Here is a 19591-nt window from a genome sequence, read left to right on the forward strand (position 1 = left end):
ACCACCATCATTTGGGTGCCCAATGAGAGCCTCCCAGGGTTGGGATAACAGCACATCTGTCCAGAGCGAGATAACACAGGGCTTTGTGGGAGCTGGAGAATTGCAGGCCATGATGCTGATAGCTTCCCTATTTGTGGAGCTTGCTGAGTCTTCTCATGAAGCTTCACTGCACAGCTCCTTGCTTGCTGCTTGTTTTCCCTGCTGCATTATTTGTCAACACGGGATGCTGGATTAGGGTATTTATTTTGCTATGCTGTTTGACCTTGGTTTGTATCACAATAAAATTGGCAGCTGAACTGAAGTTTTGTGCACATTCAGCTCTGTAGTCATCTTTGGGTTTCGGAAGTAATATTGTTGATATGATTAGGAATTACATATTTTACATTGTCTTCTCTGGTATTCAAGGAGTGACTGGATATTGTGTTGAGGGACATGGTTTAGTGGGAGCTATAGGTAATAGGTGAACGGTTGGACTGCATGATCTTTTAGGCCTTTTCCAACCTTGGTGATTCTATGATTCGGTGATTGAGGTTAAACATTATTCAGAAATATCAGTGAGAGACCTGCCCCAAGGTGAGAAGGCTCTGCATGGCAGGGGGTGTGGGATGGTCTGGGCAGCTGCCTGGAGTGGTGGGCACCCCCAAGGCTTTGGAACTTCATCTCCAAGCAACTGCAGGATCCTGAGAAACTGGTAGAATATTGGGGGCAGGTCTGGTGTGGCTCTGGTAGCCCCCAAGAAACACACATGACTGCGGTGTGCCAGATCCAGAGAGCTGGAAATGCTGACAGTGCTGCAGCCTCTGCAACTCTTGGCACAGACCCTGCAGCAGCTCCAAGGTTTTGCCACATGTCCTGCGTTTGCTCCATGCTCTGGACAGATCCCGCTGTCACTCCACCCCTCATAATGAGCTCTGCATTCACTCCTGCTACTGGTCCTGTAGCTGTTCCAAGTATTGTGATAAGAAAATGAAACAAATTCCTCCCAAGGGAGGTGCACTGTGCCAGGAGGTACAGCCCTGTGGTCCCTCCAACCCCTCCAATGAGCCCAGTGGCTGCTGCAACTTCAGTCACAGGTCCTGCGGTGATTTCAGCTCTGGCAATGAGCTCTACAGTTGCTCCAACTCCTGCAATAGGAGCCTCTCCAGTTCCTACAGTGAACCTTGGGGCTGTTAAAAACCCTGCAACAGGTCCTGGACTTGCAAACAGATATGCATATATACTTCTATCATCTATGTATGATATGTACATGTATTAGTACATGCACATATGTTAGCAACTGCATATATTGTATATATGTGAAAATATACTATATATATAAGATATGTATATATGCATATATCATATTTATAATCGTTTTCTTTTTATCTTGACCTTAGACCACAGATTCTAAACCTCAGCACTGCCTTGAGTCCCTTACAGATCTCCTTGGGACTTCTGAAACTATCCCTACCAGTCAGTGAAATGCATCAGAATATCTTGATGTCTTCTCAGGGAGCAGCTGGTGAGGTACATTCCTTAAACCAGATTTGGAAGAGGCCTCCAGTTCTCTGGACCTGCTCTGAAGCAGCCCTCTTGTTATGGCAGTGCCAGCAAGGAGACCAGCACTGACAGACCTGTTCATATTGCTGGCTACTGACTGGAAAGAGCACAGAAATGAAAAGAGCACTTTGTGCTGCTGTCTGTGGCTGTACCTCCCAAAATCCAGGCAAAGTAGGAAGAAAGAAAAGCTAAGTAAGTCTATTTTGAAACATTTTTAGGTATCTTAAAACATATTCAGGGAATATGGTTCCATGTTTACATGAGTTCTTGGAGTAAGAAAATGGAAATTAGGTAGGAAAGAATTTAAATACATTTTTATTTATAAGTTCAATAACATTTTTTTTTTTGCACATTCCTATATCTCACATAATCAAACAGACAAAGATGCATAAAACATGAAGAACCATCACTGGGAATCCTATTGAGGAAGTTGTGCATTTTAATGTAGCTGGAATAGTGCTTATTGCAACACCTTCCTGAGAGCGTGCTTGATCTCCCTGTTCCTCATGCTGTAGATAATAGGGTTCAGTGTTGGAGGAACCACTGCATACAGAACTGCCACTGTCAGATCCAGGAGTGGGGAGGAAATGGACGGGGGCTTCAGGTAGGCAAAAAAGCCAGTGCAGACAAATAGGGTGACCACAGCCAGGTGAGGGAGGCACGTGGAGAAGGCTTTGTGCCGTCCCTGCTCAGAGGACATCCTCAGCACAGCCATGAAGATCTGCACATAGGACACCACTATGAAAACAAAGCAGCCAAAGGCTAAACTGGAACCAAAAATGAGAAACACAACTTCCCTGAGATAGGTGGCTGAGCAGGAGAGTTTGAGGATCTGGGGGATTTCGCAGAAAAACTGGTTGACAACATTGCCTTGGCAGAGAGGCAGTGAAAACGTACTGGCAGTGTGCAGCAGGGAATAGAGAACCCCAGCGCCCCAGGCAGCTGCTGCCATGGTGGCACAAGCTCTGCTGTCCATCAAGGTCCCGTAGTGCAGGGGCTTGCAGATGGCAACGTAGCGGTCATAGGACATGATGGTGAGATGGGAATACTCTGCTGAGATGAAGAAAATAAAGAAAAAGAGCTGTGCAGCACATCCTGTGTAGGAGATGGCCCTGGTGTCCCAGAGCGCGTTGGCCATGGCTTTGGGGAGAGTGGTGGAGATGCAGCCCAGGTCGAGGAGGGCCAGGTTGAGGAGGAAGAAGTACATGGGGGTGTGCAGGCGGCGGTCGCAGGCTACGGCTGTGCTGATGAGGCCGTTGCCCAGGAGGGCAGCCAGGTAGATGCCCAGGAAGAGCCAGAAGTGCAGGAGCTGCAGCTGCCGCGTGTCTGCCAACGGCAGCAGGAGGAACTGGCTGATGGAGCTGCTGTTGGGCATCTGCTGTTGTTGGGCTTGGAGTCCTGGTCAGAGACCAGAAGATAATGACAAGTCTAGACCATTTTCAGAGACATTCCTCCTGCAATAATATGAAATGTTTTAATTCTCCTACAACAGTGTACATTTAGCACCATTACTTGCATTTAATTTCATTTTGTTCAGCATTCCTTAGGCAGAAGCAGCATTTTGAGCTCTAACCATTCCTCTTACTTTCTTACCTTATCCTGTCTAGCTGGATATTTTCATCTGTTTCCTGTCTCGTATCTTTACCCCAACTGCTCTTAGTGCCCCAAAAGCAGCCTCTGTGCCATTCAACTTCAGTTAGAAAAAGCTGCCTCGTTGCAGCTAAAGTGAATTATTCATACCTACAGAAAATGATGATAATTAATATTAATAATCATCCTTCAAAAATGGGAGACTGGAAGCACAAAACGTATGACTGTTCACAAAAAAAGCAACTTACAGATGCAAAATTCTCAGAACTGTGACAGCCACTTTCTGCCTCCAATTCGCTTTGCCTCAGAACAAGAAATGGGAATCCCCTGCCTTGTATCTCCTCTTCCAAGGGCCCTAGAAAACAGAGTTGTGCAATGGATCTGTGATCCCCCTGCCCCAGGCAGCAGCTGTGGCAGCACAAGCCCTGCCGGGGGCTCCTTCCCCCCACCCGTCTCCCCGCAGCGCCCTGGGCAGCTCCCCGGGCAGGCTGAGTGCTGAGCCTGGCAGGCGGCAGAGTCCCATACCCGGCACACAGCCCCTGGGGCACAGCAGGGACCCTGCTCTGCAGGACAGCCCTGGGCACCCATCTCAGCTGGAGCAGAAAGCTTTTTCCACAGTAAAGAAACATGCAGTGCCTGCAGTCAGATCTCCTATGGGATGTCCCAGTTATAGTTATCCCTTAATTAAAAGCAGCTCATGGTCAGCTGTGAGACTTACCTTGTCATGGTCTGTGAGCAATGCTCCTGCAGAGAGCTCACAGCCCACTCACACTTCACACTTCCTGTAAGTTCTCTTCAATTTCTCTCCTCTCCTTCTGTCACCTGCAGGCTGTGCTGTGCACAAGAGCTGCTCCTGGGCACAGCTGTCTCTCTGCAGCCCTGCACACTTTTATGAGCTCCCTGTGTCCCAGGAGCCTTGACAAGCAAGCAGCAGATTATGTCATTTTTATCTTTCCCACTTGTCTCCCCTGACATGTCCCTGGGTCCTCATGGCCAACAGCTCCTGAAAGAAAACAGCATCATGACTGTGCTTTGAAATTCGCTCAATTAACCACCAAATGTCCAGTGGTCAGTGACTGATTGGAGACATATGGGGAGTGCTCCCAGAGTTCGTTTGATGAAACAATAAGGGCACCCAGACAAGGAAGGCGAGGTTTGGACTTTCTCTGTGCAGGACAGTGATCCAGCTGAGGCAGAAATCCTGGAGCTGAAATGGGATTCAGCTCCCTACAGACCCACAGGAGCTGGGATTCCTCTGGTTCAGTTCAGAAGTGCACAAGGAGTTGCCTGCATGTGAGCTCCTGCTCTGGGTCCTCGGTCCTTCAGCAGGGAGGCAGCTGCTCACACACAGACACTGGGTGATGCCCAAGGTGCCTGGGCTGCTCCTGATGTGTGCCAGTGCTTGTAAACCGTGTGGGAAATCCCTGAGATAGACACCTCCTTCCTGGGCATCAGCTGAGGGCCAGAGAGGGGATAGCACCGGCTGTCTGGTGAATTCACATGCAGCTGCAAGAGCAGCACAGGGCCTTCAGGAAAGCCATGCCCATGGTGTGACCATGTTGCTGTGTCAACTCCAAGGCCCACGATCGGTCTAATGTCTGTGTGCCACCTTCTGCACACTGATACCATAGATGAGCTATCCAGTCAGGCTATGTCCAGTGATGCTTTCCAATTAGGATGTTTACTTCTGTGGTTTTGCACTAATGCAAACACCAACACACAAGAAGCTAGAAATCTTGATAGAGCTGCAGGCCTGAGCTCCTGTTTGGACCATGGGGACACAGTTTAATGGCTTCCACAACTGCACTGTAGCACAAGGGGGATACTGAGTCTTTAGGATGGATGGGCGAGGAGATAAAGAAGGGTGAATGCCCTCTGTGAGAGTGCACTGAGCTCTGCCTGGGGATGGAAGAGCAGACAGGTCAGAGCTTATGGAAATGGCAAACAGAGGAGACCATCAGTGTCTTTTCCTGTCTTCCTGATCAGGGGGAGTAAATGGAAGGTGCCCTCTGCAGACAGATGGGAATCTGATGTTGTCTGTCCCTTGTCCCATTTGGTGGCCTTTGTCACTCCATTATCTGCGGCAGGGACAGCACAGCAGGGCATGTGGCATCCAGCAGATCCATGGAGAGCACAGATGGCAGCTTCTTGACCAAGCCATGGAGGAACCAAAGAGGAGAGATGCTCTGCTGGATCTCATACTCACCGGCATGGAAGGACTTGTGGGAACTGCGAAGGTGAAAGGGGCATCAGGCCATGTGCAAGATGCAAATGTATCTCTTTTTATTTATTTTGAGGCTGTAAGCTTAATAGTTGATCATAAATGTCAATAAAACTGAAACAAATAATTGAAAACAAAGATGGAAATCAATGAAATTGTGTTAACCCTTCTCAACATGAAAAATTCTCATGAGTCTTGTTCCATTTTAAGTTGTAAATATGAATCTTTGAGGTGATTTGATGTCTTTTTTTTTCTTTCTTTCTTTTTTTTCTTTTGCTGAAACTACAGTGTTTTCCAGAACTGTGTTTGCTGGACACAAATGCCTTCAGGTTCAGAGACACAGACAGCGGTGCCAGTGCCAATGCCCTGTGACTGTAGCCTGGTGCCCAGCACTACTCTTCCCTGCTGCCTATTTGATGTGTCTCATCCTCCAGGTGTTTTCAGCTCTCCTAAATAAATGGCCATGGTTAAGGGCATGTTTTCAGCAGGCCATTTGGGCACACACTACTCCCACTGCCCTCCAGATTTCTCCATCCCTTGCTCTTTGTTCAGTCAGATACCTCCCAATTATCTGTCTGATTTCTGACTTTCAGGGGGATTACTGGAATTTGTTCCATCTCCCCAAATTCTGAGAATCAGTGAGAATGTGTTAACCCGTCTCAATGTGTGAAATACTCAGAAGTCCTGATCAGTTTTAAGTTGATACCTCTCAACTACCTGGCTGATCTATCCCAGGGAGATTACTGGAATTTGCTCTATCTACCAGAGTCTGATGGCCTCTGTTGTCAACTACTTCACTGTGATTCAATCTATCCTATCCTACCTCAGTATAAATCATTTCTTTTAAAAGTATTCCATATGAAAGACAAACTTCAATAGATGCAGCTTGAACATGGCATGCAGTTGATCACTGTGTTTTACTGTTCATTCAATTGCATCACCTTTCTTTCCATTTGCTGGCCAGATAAAAAACAGAAATCTTTCCTTTTCCATGTGTAGCTGGTTCTCTGAGGAAAGCCAGTGGGAGTTGGTGCAAAGCAGTTTTAACACTGAGCGGATGAATGCAGAGGAGAAGAGTGATGTGAGGAAAAGTGATGCAAGTCCCTTAGGTCCATTGTGAGCAGAAATTGGGTGGGGAGGTTGAGAAGGACCTTTGTCAACACAGTAACAGTACAGAACTCATTGGGACATCCTGGATTGGTATCAGTTGCACAGTGCTGCTTTAATGTCTTCTTTAAACCCAACTATAAATAAATAGACAATAAATTTATACTGGATTCTTTAAGCTCTCTCCAGATATCCCTCCTTTTTGCTGAACAAGTTCTGATAACCTGAAGAAGATAACAAGATGGCATAAGGCACAGGAGATTCTTTAGGTTATAATGGTCCCAGGGCACATTTGATGCTGAGTTCATCAGCCTCCAGTGCAGAGAGAAGTTTGCACAAAGTGCTCAACAAGACAAAGTCAGAAGTAACAGTGAAGTTTCTTGGAGTACTAATGGGCCCAGTGAGGAACATTAACAAGTAAGCTTCCCAAGGGACTTGTTAGAGAAGATAACTGGAAGCCATGACTAAAGGCAGGCAAAGGCACTGGCATGCTAAGAAACCTCTCCTTTGCCTTACAAAGCAGACAGGTCAAGCCCTGATTGCAAGACCAGTGGTAGAGAGATCCTGTATCTCATGTTGGCTCCAGGCATTTCCTGGGGCAATGGGTTGGAATTTTGTATGATGTTAAATGAAAGACATGGGGACAGAAGATCCCAGGCTCTACATGTGGTGCAAGGACGCTGTGAGGTTCATGTCCCATATGAGACCTATGTTTCATTGCAGGATGTGAGCAGGGATGTGGGAAGGGCCCAGTCTGAACAAGCAGCCAATCCCTGTGAAACTCTGAACTTCAGATCTCTCAGTTCCAGTGCCCTCCTTTGCACATTCTCCCAGAGTTTGAAGTCCTTTATGTTCTGTGGTGCCCAGAACATAGTGAGGCAGTAGCAATGCAGAGCAGAGAGGGATGATCCTTTCCCTCACCCAGCTGGCAATAAGTTGCTTCATGCACTCCAGGGGACCGTTGGCTTTCCTGGCTGCCTTGGCACACTGCTGACTCACATTCAGTGTGATGCTGACCAGCACCCCAATCCTTTCCAGTCAGAATCCTCTCCAGTGTCCCATATCCAGTCAGTGTGTATGTCCAGCATTGCCCCTACCCAGGTGCACAATCAGGCACTTTTTCTTGTTATACTTTATGCACTTGGTGCTTAGTACCAACTGTTACCCACTTCTCTGACTTGTCCACATCTCTCTGCAAGTCCTCTCCACCCTCAGTGGAGGCAACAGCACCTCCTCATCTGGTCTCATCAGCAAACTTGCTCAGAACGTCTTCTAGTCCTGCATTCAAGTCATCTGCATAAACATGAAAGGAAAGTGGCCCCCAAATGGAACCCTGGGGACCCCGACAGTGACCATCTACCAGCCTGATGGAACCCACTGACTATAATCCTTTGGGACTGACCTACTGGCCAACTGATCACCCACCACGTAGTGTTTCTGTCTAGCCATATGCAGAACATTCTGTCCAGAAGGTTGTTGTGAGAAACAGTATCAAAATCTCCACTGAAATCCTCAAGGATTACATCAACTGGCTTCCCTTGGTCAACTAAACGGATAACTGTGACACAAAATGAGCTTAAATTAAACAGGACTTTTGCCTCACAAACTTGTGTTGGCTGCGACCAATGACAGAATTGTCCTTCAGCTGTTTTTCCATAACTCCCACCATCATTTTCTCCATAATTTTACCAGGGTCTGGACTGACAGGTCCATAATTGCCCATGTCATCTTTCTTGCTCTTCCTTACAACGAGACAACATTTGCCAGCTTCCTGTCAGCTGGCATGACCCTAGACTTCTATAGATGCAATTGAAATGAGAGCCCAGAGCACACTAAGTTTTCATCATTGAAAGAAAGTAGATGTGCCATAGCTTTGCAATGCCTTGAACTCCAGAGTATGCCACAGATGGAGCAGAGGGGAAGATTTGCCTCTTCTGTAGTGAACTCATTCATTTGGTAAGCAGAATAACACTACCTGATACATGGGGACTGTGTCTCTGCTCTGCTCTGCTCAGCTCACAGGGCAGCGGTCTGGCAGGGTGTTGCTCTCATGTCAATGCAGGTAAACTCACTTTAATCCTTTTTCCTCTGTAAATGCTTCCTCTGTTTCTATGCTCAGATACACTTCCACATTCCCTCAAGTACACTTTCATATGTAATTAACAATTACACTTTCTTATACCATCAAAACAGTTTGTCAAAACGTACAGTTCTTCAGTTCACATAAACTCCCTTAATACAGTCTGTATTCTTCAGTTATAAACACTGTGCCACAGAACCAGCACTGATTGAACCACCTCCCTCACACACTTCATCACAAGCAGTACATAGTATTACATAAATGGGTTGACACTCATTGGTCGGGTGGAATGTACACCTCTCCTCAGGACAATCTTACTAATCTACAGAGTACAAACTCCTGTCTTCTTACATACAAGCAGAAAGTACTTATGAGTGGACAGACAACACAGTCTTTCACTTTGTCCGTGTCTGGCCATTTCCCTCACAGGAGGAAGGAAACATGGATCGGGACTCGGCACTCACCCTGCAGCTGTTCTGTGTCTCACTCACACCACACTCACTCTGACATTTAGATCAAAAACCATGGTTTATTCATACTACACAATGCTGACAAAGTTTTCTAGCTGGAATCTTAATAACACTCATACTCTGGTCGACCAGTTGCAAACGTTAATGTTTTTCCCAGAGTCGGCTTGACACACGGTACCAAACACTTAAAGCAGATGATAATATTGAACATACAACCTATAAGCCCCATGATTACACCTTGGAGAACCCAGGCTACCATTTGACAGGCTATCCACTATATCCCATACCCGTAGGAGAGACCAACCTAGGTCCCTCCTATTGCCAACCACCTGGGAGAGAGTATTTGTTCTTGTTTCCATTCATATGACATACAGTTCCCTTTCATAGGAATTCACCCAAGGAGTCTTCCTACCCCAGCTGGCAACCAAAGCCATGAGCTCACCTCCCTGGGAGCAGCACGTATGGCTGTAAACTGCGTAGGATGTCTCCTCAAGACATATGGGCTCCACTTACCATACACATACCTGGTCCGCCTATGGCTGGTCCTTGTCTGTCCCTGCAGTGATCAGGTGAGGAAGGGAGTCCTTCAGAGAAATCTCAGGGTGCGCCAAAAGTGTCTCCCTCTCAGCTGGTCCTGCAGCGAACAGAGCTGGTCCCACCTGGGCCGCCAAATTGACTACAGGAATTGAACTCTATAACCTCTATAACTGATGCAGTCTCCCATGACATACTTATATCAAAGTTGAGGAAGTATGGGATAGGTGAGTGGACAGTGAAGTGGGTCGAGAATTGACTGACTGGCAGAGTGCAGAGGGTTGTCGTTGACGGTGCAGTGTCTGGCTGGAGGGCTGTAACTAGCGGCGTCCCCCAGGGGTCTGTGCTGGGTCCGGTCTTGTTCAACATCTTCATCAATGACCACCCTCAGCAAGTTTGCTGATGACACGAAGTTGGGAGGATTGGCTGACACACCTGAAGGCTGTGCTGCCATTCAGTGAGACCTGGACAGGCTGGAGAGCTGGGCAGTAAGAAACCGGATGAGGTTTAACAAAAGCAAGTGTAGAGTCTTGCACCTAGGGAGAAATAATTGCATGAACCAGTACAGGCTGGGGGAAGAGCTGCTGGAGAGGAGCTCTGCTGAGAGGGACCTGGGCGTCCTGGTGGACGACAGATTGACCATGAGCCAGCAGTGTGCCCTTGTAGCCAAAAAAGCCAATGGCATCCTGGGGTGTATTAAAAAGAGCGTGTCCAGCAGGTCGAAGGAGGTGATCCTCCCCCTCTACTCTGCCCTGGTGAGGCCTCATCTGGAATATTGTGTCCAGTTCTGGGCTCCCCAGTACAAAAAAGACAGGGATCTCTTGGAAAGAGTCCAGCAGAGGGCCACTAAGATGGTGAAGGGCCTGGAGCATCTCCCCAATGAGGAGAGACTTAGGGAACTGGGTTTGTTTAGCCTTGAGAAAAGAAGGCTGAGAGGGGACAGGATCCAGGTCTATAAATATTTGAGGTGTGGGGGGCAAAGTGTTGAGGCCAGACTCTTTTCAGCAGTGTGTGGAGACGGGACAAGGGGAAACAGACAGAAACCGGACCATAGGAAGTTCTGCACTAATGTGTGCAATAACTTCTTTATGGTGAGAGTGACAGAGCACTGGAACAGGCTGCCCAGGGTGGTTGTGGAATCTCCTTCTCTGGAGATATTCAAGACCTGCCTGGATGCTGAGCTGTGCAACGTGGTGTAGGGAACCTGCTTTGGCAGGGGGACTGGACTCAGTGGTCTCTGGAGGTCCCTTCCAACCCCTACAATTCTGTGATTCTGTGAATATCATGGGATTGTTTGGATGGGGAAAGACTACCCCTTTGAATGACCTTTTGTCAGGGCATGTCCTGGGATTCCTAGGATCCTCAAAATGCAGCATTGCTTCTGTCACTGAAAAATGGGGCCCTGTGTGGGACGGAGGGAGGGTCCATGAGTCCCTGGCCCACCTGACTGAGTATTTCCATGGTCTTAGCAAAGACATACTTACAACTTGAGAATGAGAGTTAGCTGCGTTCATGGTGGCATGGCCACTGCTGATGGCCTTGAACTGTCTGAACATAATTGAAGAGGCTCAGGCTGATGCAAATCAGCTATTGAATGATAGTGTTGAAAAACTGGAAAGACAGGTGGCAGTTTTGATGGGGAAAAAACCTAATTCAATCATTCTCCTATGGAAGATCAGTAACATCTCTCTGGAAGACCATGGGGACCCTGTACAAGGGAATCTGTATAAAATGGACTCTGTAAATGAAGGCACTAAAAGGTCAGATTTTGAGGTTCCATTTGGACTAGATCTATTTGAGATCTGACTGATTGTAACCCAAAAATGAAAAAAAAATGCAGGATAGGCTGGTGGGAGTGCCCTGACCAGTGTCCAACCCCCCAAACCCTGCTGCCCATATTACAGCAGCTGAACTGATGGATATAGTACAGTTGTTTAGACAGAAACCAAGAGAGTATGCCAGCATAGCTGCTCTGGTTATGGGACATGGAGGCAGAAAGCGCTGTGGTGAACGGACTGGAAATTTCAAAACTGACATCCATTACTACTCACCCTGCCCTCAGGCAAAGACTGTATGCTCTGTCCAACATAATGAGGATAGCCATTTGATCAGTGAATGATTTATGGCTGTGTGTCATATAACATGGCCAAATAAGAATGACATACCATTAAATATCAGCCTGTGGTCCTCTATGGAGGACTAACAAAATTGTATTAGAGAATTAGGCATTAAAGAGGCAATCTATGAAGATGATTTTGAGAGCCCAGTCAATAAATTTTTCATCAGGAATGAGGGATCTCATCCTACAGCCATCACCTTTACATCAGGATGGGTCTATGTTATCCATACTGAACCCCCCAGTGGCCCTCAGGTGCTGTAATACAACAGGCTGCCCAATTGATGGGGAGACAAGAGTGCCTATGGCCAGATGCAGGCTCTGAATGGTGGTGAAAAGGTCAGAGAACCATCTGCTGCCATGACTTAGGCGTCCAGCCCCTAAGGTAATCCAGTCTGGACCCATTAGGGTCTTGAGACAACAAATGTTTAAAGACCAGATTAGAGCAGGAGTTCAGTTTAAAAAGATCGATGGACAGCATAATCAGGAAAAAATATCTGTTAAACAGGCCCAAGCACTGAGTATTTATAGTCCAACCTTTTCAGCCAAACTAGATGTGAATGTAACTCAAGAAGGGTCTGGATGGGGGCTCTGGCAGAGCCAGAGTTCTTTGTGAACCCCTATGAGGTTTTGGCCACAGGTTTGGCATGGAGCAGAATAAAGATACATCACAGTTGAAAAGCATTTATTGGCTACCTATTCTACACTACAGGTGGTAGAACCAGTAACTCAGATTTCAGAGGTTATCGTTAAACAACAAGGCCAGTCCAGGGGTGGGTAAAAGATCTAACACACATCTCTATGATGGGGGTGGCCCAATCACAAGCAGTGGTGCGCTCAGTTGTTCTGCTTGCCTGCTTCTCAAGGAGTTACGAGAAATCTATGCCTGCTACGTGTTTGAGTGCATGCGCAATGCCATGTGGAGGGCTTATCACAATAAAGATTGGCGGATTTGCTGCGTAGACCGGTCAGAACTCAGGATCTGCGTTGTGCTTCCTGCGGCACCAAACGCCCAACAGTGGCAGTTCCGTGTATTGGCCAGCAGGTGGCAGCAGAGACCACGGAAAGAACGTCTGCGGGACAGACCCTGGGGATCCGTTCTCTTTTGATTATAGGGGAAGAACACAAAGATGGAAGAGGAGGGAAGGGGGAAAAAAATAAAAGAAAAAAAGAAAAAATCAAACCACAGCAAACAAATAAAACCTTCTCCAAACGTAGCAAATGTGAATGTCTGTCAATAAATAAATGAGTAATTGAATTGATGTCCATTTCCCCTCCCCCTAGCCCCCCTTCAACTTCCGAGATGAAAAAACACCTGGTATCAATTGGACAGATGCACACGGTGAAGCCAGGGATGGTCTGAAATGCAAAGCAGCTGAGCAGCTTTTAGAAGAAAACAGAGTAGTAACAACTTCTGTACCTACATTCACCACTCTGAGATCCTGTCTGGGTCACCCAAGGCTTGTAAATAACCACTGGGTCGGTTCTGATGTCGAGTGATTTGTTGTCAGTTCTCTCATGGTTCTCCGGTCAGTTCTCCGGTGCCAGGATCTGCCACAGGGCATTCTGACCACGGGCATCATGTTTCTACGCTGCCGCCTGCATTTAACAGGCAATGGGACTGCCCAGCATGTGCAAGGCAGCACCTCTTTCACACCACCAGAATGTTTAAGGCTGTTGGGATTGTTGTTAGCGTCCCATTAACACTGAGGCTAGAGATACCCTTAGGATTGACATTACTATTAGAATTACTTTGATGGTGCCCTATCTGGGTCATTTCCAGGGGATGTCTGGAGTAAGGCACAGTGTCAGGATAAAAAGAACAGACTCTGTTACTTTATAAAAGTGATAATAGAGAGAGTTCATTGGAAAAAATACAACTCTTAAATAATACAAAGCATGCTTCTGATTGGATGCAGGCATCATCTGGGCTCTGATTAATATTACTTTTAAGGTAAAGATTATTGTTACCTTAATGATTGTTTTTTGGATTATGATCAGGGTTAAGGTTCCTTTTGCTACAAACTTCTAGCATCATTTTTGTTGTTACATTTGGAGTTAGGGACGATTTTAGAATCAGGGTAAGGGTTAGGATTAGAGTTACATTGCGTGTTAATGCTGTTATCTTTACAGCTCCTGTGAGGGTTGGGGTCTGGGTCAGGTGTTTAAAAAATGAAATGAAAAAAGAATAAAAAAAATATATTGAAAGCTTCAGATTTCATTAATCTTTGTGGGAATCATATAATGTGCAACTCAGATCTACCTCTTCGTGCAGTGACTGCCTGTAAATTTGCTAGAGCCTAATATAATATGGCCTTGTGCTTTCCGCTAACTCACCTTCATTTCATTTTCATTAAATTTGCTTGGTAGTCAGATTTTGGTGTGTGGATATTTTAAAACAATCTAACTGACATTAGCAAAAAATTAAAAATAAATAAATAAATGCACGACAGCATCAATTGTATCAATTTTTATAGATATGAAGAGCAGTTTTCCTTAGTTTTCTGTGCCTCTTTACTTTCTTACCCTCTCCCCTTGTGTGGGAAACTCTCAAAGTCAAAGATTTCTAGTTAGGCAAAGATGGCAGCGATAGCAGCAGTGCTTATTCATTATTGCAATACTGCGCGCACATCCCCTGTTGGCAAGGGAGAAACTGCACACCAGTCAGTGACATTAATTCTGTTCTATGCCCTAAACCCAATGCAGGTGATGCTCTCATGGCTCTCATTGGTTCAGCATCTCAGGCTCACAGACTTCTCGAGACTGTTGCTAGGATTCATTTCCATATAAGGTCAATTACCAACCTCTTGTTTTTAGGTCTGCCTTGTACTTTTCTGCGGAGAGAGAAGGGCAATGTTTCCAAAAGTCAGTACATTCATTCTGTCCTGTGCTGGGCTCTACCCACCCTGTATTTATCTTGTGCTTGTCTCAATTCTCCCCATGTCAGAATGCCCCCAGTCTGAAGTTAACTCTGTTCAGCAACTTTCTTGGTGCAAAAACTACTTATACAGCTGTTTTACAAGAGGGTTATACATTCAGTTAGGGCCTACACTATGTACTGAAAATACTGGAAACTTCCACTGCAAAAACACAATCTACCTCTCCCATCTGTGCAGCCTTGCAGACCCAGAGCACGCCAGGTTATTTCTGCTTTCATAGCATTTGCATGCTGTAGGGTGAGCAAAAGGTTCTGCTGCTTGATTCTTCTGCAAGAGCTGCCTACTGGCAAATGGTTGCAGGGATGGAGGACGTGACAGAAAGCATTTGTCTCCACAAGAGCAGAGTTACATTCAGTGCAGAGAGTGTGAGAGTCAGGTTGGTGTGGAAAAGCACTGACACGCTGGGGATGATGCAGTGCTCACATGTCTAACACTCACAGACATTACTGTCAGAAGGATGGTGCTGTGTTGTGCTTCTACCTTTGGCAGCCCCTGGAGAAATGCTGTGGCACACAGAACACCTTTGTATTGCACTGACTGCTGCCATGCAGCATGGATTTAACACACCAAATCCAGAGGAGCATGACTGCATCTAACTGCCCTGAGAAAAACTACTGTAGCTGAAGAGATGAGGAGGAAGCTGCTCATCTGCAGAACAAGCAGCACTGCCAGACATTGGGCCAGGTGAGCACCTCCTGCTGCAGCGTGATGATGACAGGGCTGGAGATGATCTGCAAAGCCAGCTTAAAAGTGGGAGACGTGAGTCAACATGGCAGGAGGACAGAGGTGTTAGGGAGCAGCCAAGGCATCAGAGAGTATCAAAAGGCTTTGAAAGGTATCACAAAGCGACAGCCAGGAAGACTGGGATTATCATGAGCAGCAACCTGGATGCTAGAGATTATTTGCTCCCATACAAAATGGTAGAGATCTTGCTGCAGACATCCCAAAGCCAGGCAAAATGGGAACCCAGAGCTCTGCCTGCACGAACCCCACAGCCATAGCATTGCAAGCTGAGCTGCCTTGCTGTTTGTTGCATTCATCGCAATCCCTGTGAATGAAGACTCGGAATGCAGTCAAGGCAATGATTGAGCATGAGAGTGACTTTATTCAATAAAAGACAGGAGGGCTTGAGAGGTCAAGGGTGAAGATGGGACTCCTCTTGTCAAGATGAGAGTGGCTCAGAGCTGGTGCTGCTGCCTGGTGCCTGGGACTGGCAGCCTGACTCTAAGTCCCCATCTAAGATGCTCAGCTTCACCTCACTGATGCTGACCTGCTCCTGCATGGTGGTGCTGCTGCTGGGACACTCGGGCTGTGCTTGGGATGGGCAGCACTGCAAAGGCGCTGGGTCACAATCCAGGCAGGTGACTGTGGTGTCTGGCAGGCTCAGGTCAGGAGCTTCAGCAGAGCCAGGAGATATGAGAGCATGAACGTGGATGAGCCCCTTGTGTCCATCACTGTTACCATGTGGAAGGCTGTCATCCAAATTGCAGCGATTTGTGCTTAATAAGAACTCTCCATTGATGGAAACACACTGCACATCACTACTTGGTTTGGATCATTGGGGTTGACAAGGGCTCAAATCACCTAGGAAGGCATAGAAACACAAGGGTTAGTGTGAAATGTTTGCAAGTTCAGTCATGAAAGAGGTTGTTGATATTTGGTAGTAGAGTGGCGGCAGGACGAAGCAAATAGGCTTGAAGCAACAGAGCCACTGTCTTGAAAGTGATCCTCGTGCAGGTCCATAAGTTTTGACTCTGCCTGGACTTCATATGGGGCAGTATGACATCACAAAGGGGTGATATAATGTCACAAATGGGCATTATGACGTCACAAATAAGCATTATGATGTCACAAAGGGGCACTATAATGTCAAAAAGGGGCATTATGACATCACAAATAAGCATTATGACGTCACAAAGGGCATTATGACGTCACAAAGGGCATTATGACATCACAAAGGGGCATCATGACGTCACAAAGGATTGTTATGACATCACAAAGAGGCATTATGACATCACAAAGGGGCATCGTGACGTCAGAAAGGGGCATCATAATGTCAGAAAGGAGCATTATGACATCAAAAAGGGGCATTATGACATCACAAAGGGGTGTTACCATCACCCTGCGCCCAACTCCTCTCTCCCTCCTATTGGCTCCCTCTCCCACCAATCCCCGATCTCCCCTCCCCTTAGGCATTGAATTCTCTTCTCACTACCTCCTCCCAGTCCTCCCCTAGGAACAGAAACCATTCAGATTCTACAGCAAACTACAGCATCTGCACTGCAAGAGCTCACTGAACCACCTGCAACAATGAAACACGGTTTTGGAGAGTGGGTTTGAAAACACACCTTTAGACAGCTGTCTCCCTGTAGCCAAAAGGAAACCAAGCAGCAAAAGAAGAGTCCAGCCTGAAACATGCCCATGCTACTAGCCCAGGTTTTTCACAATGAATGTAAAATCCATCCTGTTCATGAGGTGACAAATGACCAGTGGGTCTCCCCTTGCTCCACCCCTTCTCCTTCAAAGCCAGAAAAAGAAAGAAAAAACAAGCTTCTGTACAGCTGCCGTTATTTCTGACAGCGAGTGTAATCACAGAATCATAGAATGGCCCGGGCTGGAAGGGACCTCAAGGATCATGAAGATCAATCACCTCCCTGTCCCTGCTGGCCATCCCCTCTTCTGATGGAGCCCAGGGGACCATTTGCTCTCTGAGCTGCAAGAGCACGCTGATGGCTCACGTTCTGTTTTTCATCCACCAGGACCCCCAGGTCCTTCTCTGCGGGGCTTCTCTTAAGGACTGCTCCTCCCAGGCTGTACAGATGCCTGGGATTCCTCCAGCCCAAGTGCAAAACCTTGCACTTTGCTGTCTTGAACCTCATTAGATTCACCTAGGCCAACCTCTCGGTTGAGCTCCCTCTGAATGGCATCCCTTCCTTCCACTGCATCAGCCGCACCACTCAGCAAACAGCAGAGGGTGCACTCCATTGCATCATTGGTGTCACTGATAACCATGTAAAAAAGCACTGGTCCCAAGACAGACTCCTGGATGACACCACTTGTTATTGGCCTCCACCTGGACACAGAACCATGAATCACCACCCTCTGTCTGTGGCCTTTCAACCAATCCCTTATCCACCAGGTGGTCCACCTGTCAAATCCACATCCCTCCAGTTTAGAGATAAGGATGTGGTGGAGGGCCATGTAAAAGATCTTGCTCAAGTCCAGGTCAATGACATCAGTTTCCTTCCTTTTGTCCACAAATGCCATCACTCCAACATAGAAGAGCACCAGATTGGTTAGGCATGGCCTTCCCCTGCTAAAGCCACGCTGACTGTCTTGGATCACATGCTCATTCCTTATGTGATCAAGCATGTCTTTGAGGCGGATCTGTTCTTCACCATCTTCATCACAGTTCTACATTTGAATCAAATAATTGGTGTTGCTGTCACCAAGAAAACCTCTTTGTCTTCTACTCCTGCTGCACATCTGTGCTTTCACCAGAAGCAAAGGGAGAGGCCACCTCCTAGACCCAAATTTTAAGAAACCAACACCCAATAGGTGTCATCTGAAGTAAAATAGGAGAGAAATTAAGATGACTCTTTTGCATCCAGCTTGGATCACTCCCTCACTCAGGCACACCACCATCAGATCAAGGAGATGCTGCCTTCAGCTTAGAGACTGTATGGGAAATCACAGCTTGAACCTCTGATTAATCAGCTGAGGCAAGTGTTGGGCCAGCTGCGGGAGCACAGGTGAGAGTAATCTAGCTGTGCTCCCAGAAGGGGTGGACCTCGACTGCACCTCTTCTGAGACCTCACCTCATTTAAAGGCTGACCACCACTAAGGCAGAATCTCTTGGAGACTGCTCCCCAGTTGAGACTGCCTCAGCTTTCTGGTCAAGGCACCAACATTGGTGAGTTTTCCTTTGCTAATAATCTTTGACTATTTACCACCATCTTGGTTAACATCTTTTTACTAGCCACCCTTACAGAGACCATAAGGGCTTGGGCTTCCAAACTCTCAGCAAGCATTTGGATCAGACAGCTTCCTGCTGGGGAGCCCCCTGCATCACTGCTGCCTCCTTTCGTACTGGACCTGCAGATGCTTCAGAGCTCATTAGCATGGACTTCCTTCCTCCCCTCAGCAGCTGCTCCTGCACTCACCTTCATTCCTACTCAGATACCGGCCGCTTCCAGCACCAGCTGACCTGCAAGACACAGAAAGGAAAGGTGGGAGTCATGCAAACGCACAAGCCCAAGGCTGCGTCACCACCACGTATGGCAGCCTCAGGAAGTCAGCTGCAACTACAGCCTTTGTCAGAATGGAAACAGGCACCGTCAATTAAGTGTGACCTCTGAACTCATTGCCACCATCAGAAACAGGCACTGAAATTGCTCACTTCACTGCAGCTGGTTACCTCCTGATTTTGGGTAAATGCGGACACTGTCTTGAGGGCTACCAGAAAAACGACATCAACTTCATTGTAGGTGGTTAAGCTTGGAAGCTGGACTTGAGCAAGAAAAGTTTCTCAGCTCAGAATCACAGAATTATCAAGGTTGGAGAAGACCTACAAAATCATCTGGTCCAACCATTACCAATACTTCCCGGATAAATCATACCTCTCAACACAACATCCAAACGTTTCTTGAGCACTCCCATGGTCGGTGACTCCACCACCTCCCTGGGCAGTGCTATCCAGTGCCTGAATACCCTTTAGGGGAAGTAATATTTCCTAATGTCCAGCCTGAATCTTTCCTGGCACAGCTTAAAACCATTCCCTCTAGATCTATAACTGATCACACGAGAGAAGAGGCCAAACCCCAGCTCACTACAACCTCCCTTCAGGACGTTATAGAGAGTTATAAGGTCTCCCCTGAGCCTGCTCTTTTCCAAGCTGAACAATCCTAGTTCCCTCAGCAGCTCCTCGTAAGGTTTGTGCTCCAGACCCCTCACTACCTTCGTAGCTGAAGACGTTCCAGAACCGCAAGGTTTTCT

Source organism: Coturnix japonica, chromosome W, assembly GCF_054131305.1.
Source record: "Coturnix japonica strain WE chromosome W, WE-NBRP24, whole genome shotgun sequence".
Classification (NCBI taxonomy): Eukaryota; Metazoa; Chordata; class Aves; order Galliformes; family Phasianidae; genus Coturnix; species Coturnix japonica.